A 9,558-nucleotide genomic window follows, 5' to 3' on the forward strand; every position below is an offset into this window, starting at 1 on the left:
TATGGGACAAGGAAATAGGATTCAACTATCTGTACAGTTGCTTAGATGTATTTTGATAGCTAGAGGAGCTGAAATAAAGCAGGAACAAAGGCAGAGATTTCTAGAGTTTGAAAATATTATATTCCTACCCTTTGGGCTTCTCCAGGTCTTGGAGAGGTCAAAATAAGGCCTCAACTTTTGCCGCTGCAAGTGGTGGTGCTTTAGCCACCTCGCCACAGCCTCTATTGCTCCTGAGCAAGGGAAAAGAATGGAGTATGATGTTTCACCTAGCAATGGCCTAGGTTACCACTGAGATTGTGGAGTACAATCAGTCTGGGGTGGTATCTCAGGCAGTCCCAGCTGACAAGCTTAGAGGGAAGGGAAAGCAGTTCCTACCCAACAGACCTTCCCTCTTCAAAGCAGTGGCTTGGCTCTGTACAGCAACACAGTAGCCAGGACTTGGAATACCATGGACTCAGGCCTGGCAATGCATGTGGACTTTGCTGACGGTGCTGTGAAGAACCTGACATGTCTTCCACAAAACCAGGGAAGAACTGCTCTGTCATCGTGGCTTCAGGTATGTAACACTGCAGGCAACTCCTTGATCGTCTTTCATGGGTCCACAGTGTAGCTGCCAGGGTCTTCTTCCTTATCACCAAAACTCCATTTCAGGTCCATGAGTTTCTCCAGTCACCTCACAACTGCTTGCTGGATGACACATACCTTGTCCGTAGCATCATAGGTGACATCAACTGCCTCATGCCTGGGAACCAGAAAGCAGATTTAGTTTAGGCTTTGCCTGAATTGGTGCAGGAATCCAGACTTTGGCAAGAAGGGGGCTTTGAGGAGTCAGCATTCTGTAGTGAGTCCTTGGGAGAGGGTTGAAGGGGAGGGGGGAAGCAAGGAAGGGAGCATAGAAAAATGTAGATCTCAATAAAAATCAAAAAAAAAAGAAAGGAAGGAAGAAAAAGAAAGGAAGGAAGGGAGGGGAGAGGGGGAGGAGGAGAGAGAGAGAGATTGCAAAGAAAAGAAAGAAAATTTTCCATTTTTTTTTTTACCTTAGCCCATTTCTTGTGGGTGTCATCCACAAAGGATCATTTTCTGCTGAGCAAGTGTCCCAAGACATCCGACTCAGCCACCTGGAAAACGACAAATTTGGTGTTTGCACCAAGGAATCTCCATTGTGGCTGCCTTCCTTTCGTTGTGTGGGCAGTTTTCAGACAAAGAATGATCAAGGGCTTGAGTGTAGCACCTTCTCAGATGGCCTTTGCCCTCTTGCCTCCCTTTCTAGGGTCTCAGCGCGGTTTTGTATGTGGGCAAGACCACACTGGCATAACCGCTCACTTCTTCTCACCACCTTGGTGATTTGTCCCGCCTTGCTCACCAGCCCCAGTAGGTGGTTAGTCCTCTGCTCCTCAGGTCCCCTGTGGTGAGTGGTCACAGCAGGAGTCGGTGCCAAAAAAGAAGTCCCAGTTAAAGGCTTCTGACTTCAGTCTGCAGTTCTGCCCCAGAGCTGCAGTCCGGACACTTCTTCACTTCTGGGATTTCTGTGGCGCTGGGCAAGCAGCCTCGCTGTGATTCAAGGTGCACAGCGCCAGCACTAACGGTTTTCTAGCCCTTGTTCAGCGGTCCGTGAGTGTCCAAGATTCGTCTGCCCAACCGACTTCTGATAGGCTGTCAGCAGGCCCGGGCTGCAATCCAATAGCGATTTCAAATCACGTACATCATTTTCTTCCTCGGTCCTTTCCTTTTGTGGGAGGAATCCAGGTCGGCCAGGAAGGCTGAGGCAGAATTAGACATAAAACATGATCTGGCTGCTATGAATAAAACACTTTAAGAAACCTTTGGCACATTGGTGCTAGTGTGCAAAGTAAGGACGTAGTTGGCCAATGCGTGTTTTCAGTCAGACTAGTGTCCCAAGACTTCTGACCCATACCGCCTGGAAGACGACAAAATCGGTATTTGCACCAATTAATTATCCATCGTGGTTGTGCTTCTTTTGTTGAGCAGACATTTTGGATAACATGTTCCACGTAGCCAGTGCGGTGTTGTCTAGGCTGATCTCTCTGGCCATCGTTTTTTCCAGTCGTTGCCCTCCTAAGACACAAGCACTTGTCTATCTGGCAGGAAGGAGGCCTATGCCTGCTTGATATCAATGCACTCCTTGCATCCCAGGTAAAGTTTCTTGTTAGTCTGCCTAGCCTGTGTCTTTTTATAGGTGAATTGAGTCCACTGATATTAAGTGATATTAATGACCAATGGCTGTTGACTCTGGTTATTTTTCAGTAGTAATGCTTGTGTGCTTCCCTTCTTTGAGTTATGCTGGTGGGGGGTTAACAGAAGTCTGTGTTTTGTGGATGTAGTTAGCTTCCTTGGGTTGGGGTTTTCCTTCTAGTACTTTCCGTAAGGCTAGGTTTGTGGATACGTATTGTTTAAATCTATTTCTTTGTCCTGGAATATCTTGTTTTTTTCATCGATGGTGAATGAAAGCTTTGCTGGGTATAGTCGTCTGGGCTTGCATCCGTGTTCTCTTAGTGTCTGCAGCACATCTATCCAGGACCTTCTGATTTTCATGGTTCCCATCGAGAAGTCAGGTGTAATTCTAATAGGTTTCCCTTTATATGTTACTTGACCTTTTTCCTTTGCAACTCTTAATACTCTTTCTTTATTCTGTATAGTTTTTGTTTTGATTATTATATAGTGAGGGGATGTTTCTTTTTGATCCAGTCTACTTGGTGTTTTGTACATTTCTTGTACCTTCACATGGTTATCCTTCTTTAGGTTGGGAAAGTTTTCTTCTATAATTTTGTTGAATATAATTTTTGTGCCTTTGTGCTGGAATTTTTCTCCTTCTATCTCTATTATTCTTAGGTTTGGTCTTTTCATCATGTCCCGGATTTCCTGAATGTTTTGTATTAAGAATTTGTTGGAGTTAATGTTTTCTTTGACCAATGAGTCTATTTCCTCTATAGTATCTTCAACACCTGAGATTCTTTCTTCTATCTCTTGTATTCTGTTGGTTATACTTGTCTCTGTAATTCCTGTTCATTTACCCAGATTTTCCATATCCAGCCTTCCTTCGGTTTGTGTTTTCTTTATTACCTCTATTTCAGTCTTCAAGTCTTGAACTGTTTCCTTCACCTGTTTGTTTTTCTTGGGGTTTTTTTTGAGGGATTTATTAATTACTTCTAATGTTTTGTTTTTCTTCTCTTCCATTTCTTTAAGGAAGTTTTTCACTTCCTCTTTAAAGGTCTCCATCATTTTCATAAGGTTATGTTTAAAATCATTTTCTTCTACTTCTTCTGGTTTAGGATGATCAAGTCTTTCTGATGTGTGACTGCTGGGTTCTGTTGTTACCATGTTGCTTTTTAGGTTGTTGGAGGAATTCTTGCATTGGTGCCTACCGGTCTCTTCCTTCAAATAAATCCAGCAATGTCTTTGAATCTTGGTCCAATCCTTGCTGTTGCTGTCTGAGTATTTGGGAGTTTTTCTTGGTCGTTTCTGCAGTGTAATGTCTGTCTTAGAAAGCTTCTGAGACCTCTATACACCTGCTCTCCTTGTCTTCTCTCCTGGTTTGCTCTCTTTTAATCCCCTTAGTGTTAACGAATGTTCTTGGTCCCCTCAGTATTATAGCAAGCTCTCAGCTCTTAGGCAGGGTGTGGTTAGTAGCTTGGGGGGCGTCCAGTGTATGGGTTTGGGTTTGGGGGGAGCCCTGTCAGAGGAAACTCACTGCTGGGTAGCTAGAACAGCCAAGGGAGTTGGGAAAGGGCCCCTGGGTTTTGTCCCACTAGGGAGTCCTGGAGAATGGGGCATCTGGCTGTGTGGCTGTTCACTCACCTCTTAGGTCCCATCAATATTGGAGCAAGCAGTGTTTCAGAGTTCCACTGAGACTGCAGGAGAGTAGGTGGGTTTGGGGGGCGGGGTCTAGCTAGTAGTAGTTTGAATAGCATCTGGATGGGTTCAGCAGAAGCCTAGCTACAAGAAACCCCCTTCTGGCTGGCTAGAAAACCCAAGGGAGTTGGGGAAGGGGCCCACAGTTTTGTCCTACTTGGGAGGTTCTAGATAGTGGGGTGTCCTGCCATGTGGCCGTTCACTCGCCTCTTAGGTCCCCTTAGTATTGGAGCAAGCTGTGTTTCAGAGTTCCAGCATCTCTGGAATGATTTAGCGGTACAACTCCGACATCTGCTGGCCTACATCATTATTACACCTTAAAATTCTTATCTGAATAAGGATTTTAACAGAGGTAAATCATCTGATGTGACAATCAAGAAATTTTATAACCCTTCTGTTTTTACTATGGAGTAAATTCTTATTTTGTTTTCAGGATGGTATGGAGTAAATTCTAAACCATTCATATGACCTACCTGGGTCATATACATTTTTGCCATAGCTGTTATTAGTTTGATAATTCATACTAAGTTCTTAAAGAAATGGTTTTCTAACAAAGTCAAGAATGAGAAACTTTTAGAAATACAGACTTTACAGATTAGTAATGAGAAGCTGACTGAAAGGATTTGTACCATTGAAAATGGTAAAAATAAGTTGACAGGCAAAATTCACTCCATAACTATTGGTGATGAAACCTTACAGAATAGTATTGAGAAATTAAGTGAAAGGATTCATAGCGTTAAAAATGACAAAATATGCTTTAAAAGAAAGTTATGACAAGTTGTCAGATAGAATGTCCCTTCTGGAAAGAAATCTTCATGCCATCCAAATAATCTCTAAGGATGAAAGATACCATTAATAGAAAAACTTAAAGACTTAGGATCATATGTGCATGATGCGAATCATAAATTAATGGATTTTATGAAATCATTAGAAATGTTCAGAGCTCAAGAAATTCATACTCCACAAAAGACAGCAATATTTAGGTTTGTAACAATTGAAGAACTTTCCAGAACTGATAAGTGGGGAGATGAGGTACAGACAGAAAACGATAATAAAGACTTGCATCACCACTACCTTTTAGAAACAGAGATGACTTACCAAGAGTTTTAGGTACTTATCCTGTGACTATTTCTGAAAGACAAAAAATAGGAAATACCCCCAAAGGATGCACAGAATGCAATGGGAACATATATGTATGAACCTATATGTATAAAATCTCTCTATATATGAAAACCCTATGTATGAAAACTATAAGTATGAACTCTCAGAGGTACCAATGGCCATAAATTTAAAATGGTTAACAGATAAACCTGTATGGGTTAAACAAGGACCTTAACAATAGAGGAACTGGCCGGGCGATGGTGGCGCACGCCTGTAATCCCAGCACTCGGGAGGCAGAGGCAGGCGGATCTCTGCGAGTTCGAGACCAACCTGGTCTACAGAGCTAGTTCCAGGACAGGCTCCAAAGCCACAGAGAAACCCTGTCTCGAAAAACAAAAAACAAAAACAAGCAAACAATAGAGGAACTGCAGGCTTTAGAACAGTTGGTACAGGAGCAACTAAATGCTCAGCATATTGAAGATTCAAACAGCACATGGATTCTCCTGTATTTGTTGTTAAAAAGGATTCTGGAAAGAGGATAATCGTAACAGATCCAAGAGCTGTTAATAAGATGATTCATCCAATGGACTCTCTACAAACTAGAATTCCTTTTCCTTCCCTATCATGTGGCAACAAGCCAAGGAAATTTTATGGAAATGTCCTATTTGTACTTTATACAACAAAATACCACTACCTGCAGGAAGTAACCCAAAGGGTACTCAATGGAATGAAATCTGGCAGATGCATGTGTTCCATTTTGTAGAATTTGGAAAACTAAAGTATGTACACCTCACTCTTGTTACCTATTTGTCAGGGACCAGCCTTGACAAAAATGCCTCTTGCTGGAGTAAGGTCATGGGATTCAGAAAAATAAGTAAAGAATATGAAGACCCAAATAAAAATAATAAAATAGAAAACATAGGATAATATCAAGAAGGAGTTCCATTGAATACTAAAATCACCTGTGTTTATTGGTTCGTATACTTTTGTATCCCAATACAAAAGGGGGAAGAAGGTAGCAAAAGACTTCTTAAACATGATACAAAGGACCACATGAACAGTTAATTGCTTCAACACTTTGAGACATGAACTAATTAGCATTCTGTTGTTTAGGCGGTGAACACACACTATATTAAGTATCCTTAAAGCAGCCACTTTCTAGGGAGCCTCCTATTACAAAAGAAGGAGCAGAAATGCATTTGCATATCCTGACCATCTTTTAGGGTGGAGTGAATATACCAGTATGGGCCATCTTAATATCAAAAGAACCAAGTGACCACATTCTGAGTCAGGATGTATAGTGCTTGTTATTGTTATCAATTCTGAGCAACATCCAGTCACTCTGACCATCAGACAAGGCGGAATAGGCTCACATTTTTGGGCCTCTACACATATTCAGGTTTTCAATGGGCAACTGTTTTGAGTTCAAAAAAGGCTGACTCAGTAATCACATATTTATTAGAATTTATGACCACCTTGAATATACATGCACAAATACAGACAATGTTCCCGCACATGTCTCATTTCAAGACACCAAAACAGGTTTTTTTTTTTGCTTATTATAATATAAAACAGTCACATTGGTCAGTCTTACAGACCAGACAGTGGTGATACACACCTTTAATTCCAGTAGCCACACTAGTTTTCCATAGAAACCAGACAGTGCATGTCTTTCATTCCAGTGTTGTATGCCTTTAGTCTCAGCCCTAGAGAGGAATATAATATTGAAGGAGACAACTCACAGACACAGTCTCATTCTGAGATTTTTGGTGGCAGGACTGCCATTTTGGACTGAGGTACAGGTAAGAGTAGTTGGCTGTTTTGCTTTTCTGACCTATAGGTTGAACCACAAATTCTGTTTCTAGGTTTTTACTAATCATGTTACAAGTATGGATTGTAGTTCCAAGGACACAGGAATTCTAAATGTGACTGATCTCAATGGTCTGTAATGAAAAAGCAACATAGTATTTATAAGATATTGTAAGAAATTTCTATTGTATAGGAATGCAGAAATAATGACTAGTATGCTTTATAATTCATAAATTCTGTAATTATTATATTTTAATTTATTCATGCCCCATCTATCAATATACATCTCAATAAGCATTATTTTTTTATTAGTTAAGAGTGATTTGTAGATATTAGCATTAGGTGCAGGCATCACCATTCCCCAGTGAATTGTCTTATACCCATGTGTTTGTTGCTAGCACTAATTGGAGTCTGGAATTATTCATAAAAATGATTATTAAAATGAGGGACAAAGTCATGAGGAAGAGAGATTTATTGTCGCTCTTAGGGGCAGAAGAATCGGTTAGTGAGGCATAAATAAGATCAGAATACATAGTGAACCTCCACAAAATTATCAAAAATTAAATAGAGAGTAATTGGAAAATATTACTTTTACAAAGCAAGTTGCAGACCCTCTACCACCCTGTTCCTCAAAATCATGTAATAAATTGAGATTCAAAATTTGGACTGTATTTTATTTGTTTGTTTGTTTTTATTTGTTTATTTATTTATTGTTTGAACCAGAGTCTTGTGTAGCCTGCCTGGTCTAGAGTTTTCTATAAAATTACAACTTGAACCACCATACTGGCTATAGTTTTATGGTACTAGGGACTAAGCACAGGCCTATATATATCCTAGGTAGTTACTCTCCTACTGAATTTAACTGTAGCTTGAAACCTAGGTGGTATTTTCTAAAGACATCTATTTATTAACTTATTATTCATGTTTCTGTGTAAATGTGCACTTGTGTGTAGCTGCACTTATTTGCTCTTGGGTAGAAGTTAGAATAGAACAGAACATCAGTCACTCCTACCATGCTTTGCTTATTCCTTTGAGTAAAGATCTGGCACTGGACCTGGTGCTTGGGCTTTCTGGGCAGGGTTTGGGTGTCAATAAATGCCAGGGAGTTTCTTGTTGCACTGACCTCAAAGCTGGAGTTACAAATGTTTGTGAGACATTTAGGATATTGTGTGAGTGTTGTGATAGTAATTTTCATTGATATGATTGCATAGCAAGAGCTATTAACCAACAAGCCATCTTTTTTAGCCCTGACATTTATTTCTAGTAATGAGATCATGGTAGTTTAATGGTCTGACTAATGAAGCTGACTCTTCAAAATGTAGTTTTTCCAGGGTTCCTTCTATAATTATATAAACAAGACCCAAAGTATCCCAGTGCTTGGAAGAAATATGTCCTGTTACTTCTCTCCATATATTCCTAATCAGTTCTCTTCTATTGCATGTTTTGGAATCAACTTGGTGAAGTTACAACTCTCACCTCTTTATAATGGAATCTCCAGTATCTATACTGCAGATATTTACCTTGCTTTTAGCGTTTCTTTCTGTGAATATGCAGATATTGACTGAATTCAATTATGGATGACAGGATGAGATTCTAGTCTGACATTAAGCCCATATCATATCCTGCAAAAATGCCAGCCTGTAATGAACACTGCCCAAAAAAATGTTATTGTTAACTACAGACAACTTGCCTTAAATAATCACAAGGCACTGGAAACAAACCCATCCCACTTACTCACCACTATGGAGTGATAATCTTTTTATACACAGTGTGAACATGTCTCTGTTTTATTTCACCTGCCTAAGCGACCTTCTAATTGGGTTTAGAGCTGAATGGCCAATCACAGGCAGGAAAAGATAGGCAGAACTTCCATATAGAGATAGAAACATTGAAAAATAATCTGAGGCAGGAGATTTGTCAGTCAAACAAAGAAAAAGTCAGATGTATGATATTGAAAAAGGGCAAAAATCTATGTGACAGATGTATATTAATATAACCAGTTTAATTTAAGTTTTAAAAGCTAATTGGGAACAAGCCTGACCAATTGTAAAAAAAAAAGTCTCCATGTCCTTATTTCTGAGCTGGGGGTCCAAAGAACAACCCATAACACTTGGTGCCCAATATGCAGCACATATATCCAAACATAGTCTGAGAAAATTTAACAGTTTCAGACACAGAGGCATGCACAACTCTTTAACCATTGGAGTCTTTCATCTCCCAGCTAGTACCAGTGGACATGAAGATGGGCTCTTCCCAAAAGGCAAACTATGGCTGCAGCCCAGAACTGCTGGGCAAGCCTGCTGGACTAGCATGAGGGCAACAGAGCTATACATAAGCATCATGTGTTGACAGTATCCCCAGAAAGAGCCTACAGAGGTGACCTGGCCCTTTAAGGCTTGGCTCATTTAGACCGTGAGTGGCTACAAACCCACAAAAAGACATATCCAGACTAATAAAACTTCTGAACAGATATAGAATTGTTGTGCGAGGCCACTTGTTTGTTCCTGGCTACTCAGCCCTGAAATAGTCACACAGAAACCATATTATTGCAATACTGTTTGGCCAATAGCTTTAGCATATTCCTGGCTAACTCATATCTTAAATTTACCCATCTCAACTCGTCTGTGTATTACCGCAAGGCTTACCAGGTAAAGTTCCAGCATCTGTCTCCAGTTCTGAAGAAAAATAAAATGGCTATATACATCGCTAGAAAAAATATAAATAAATCATTTGAAAATAACAAGGTGAAGTCTTTAAAGAGATAGTAAATTAATATGG

The sequence above is a fragment of the Alexandromys fortis genome, unplaced genomic scaffold (genome assembly GCF_014885135.2).
Source record: "Alexandromys fortis isolate MF-2015 unplaced genomic scaffold, M_Fortis_MF-2015_v1.1 scaffold_3, whole genome shotgun sequence".
Classification (NCBI taxonomy): domain Eukaryota; kingdom Metazoa; phylum Chordata; class Mammalia; order Rodentia; family Cricetidae; genus Alexandromys; species Alexandromys fortis.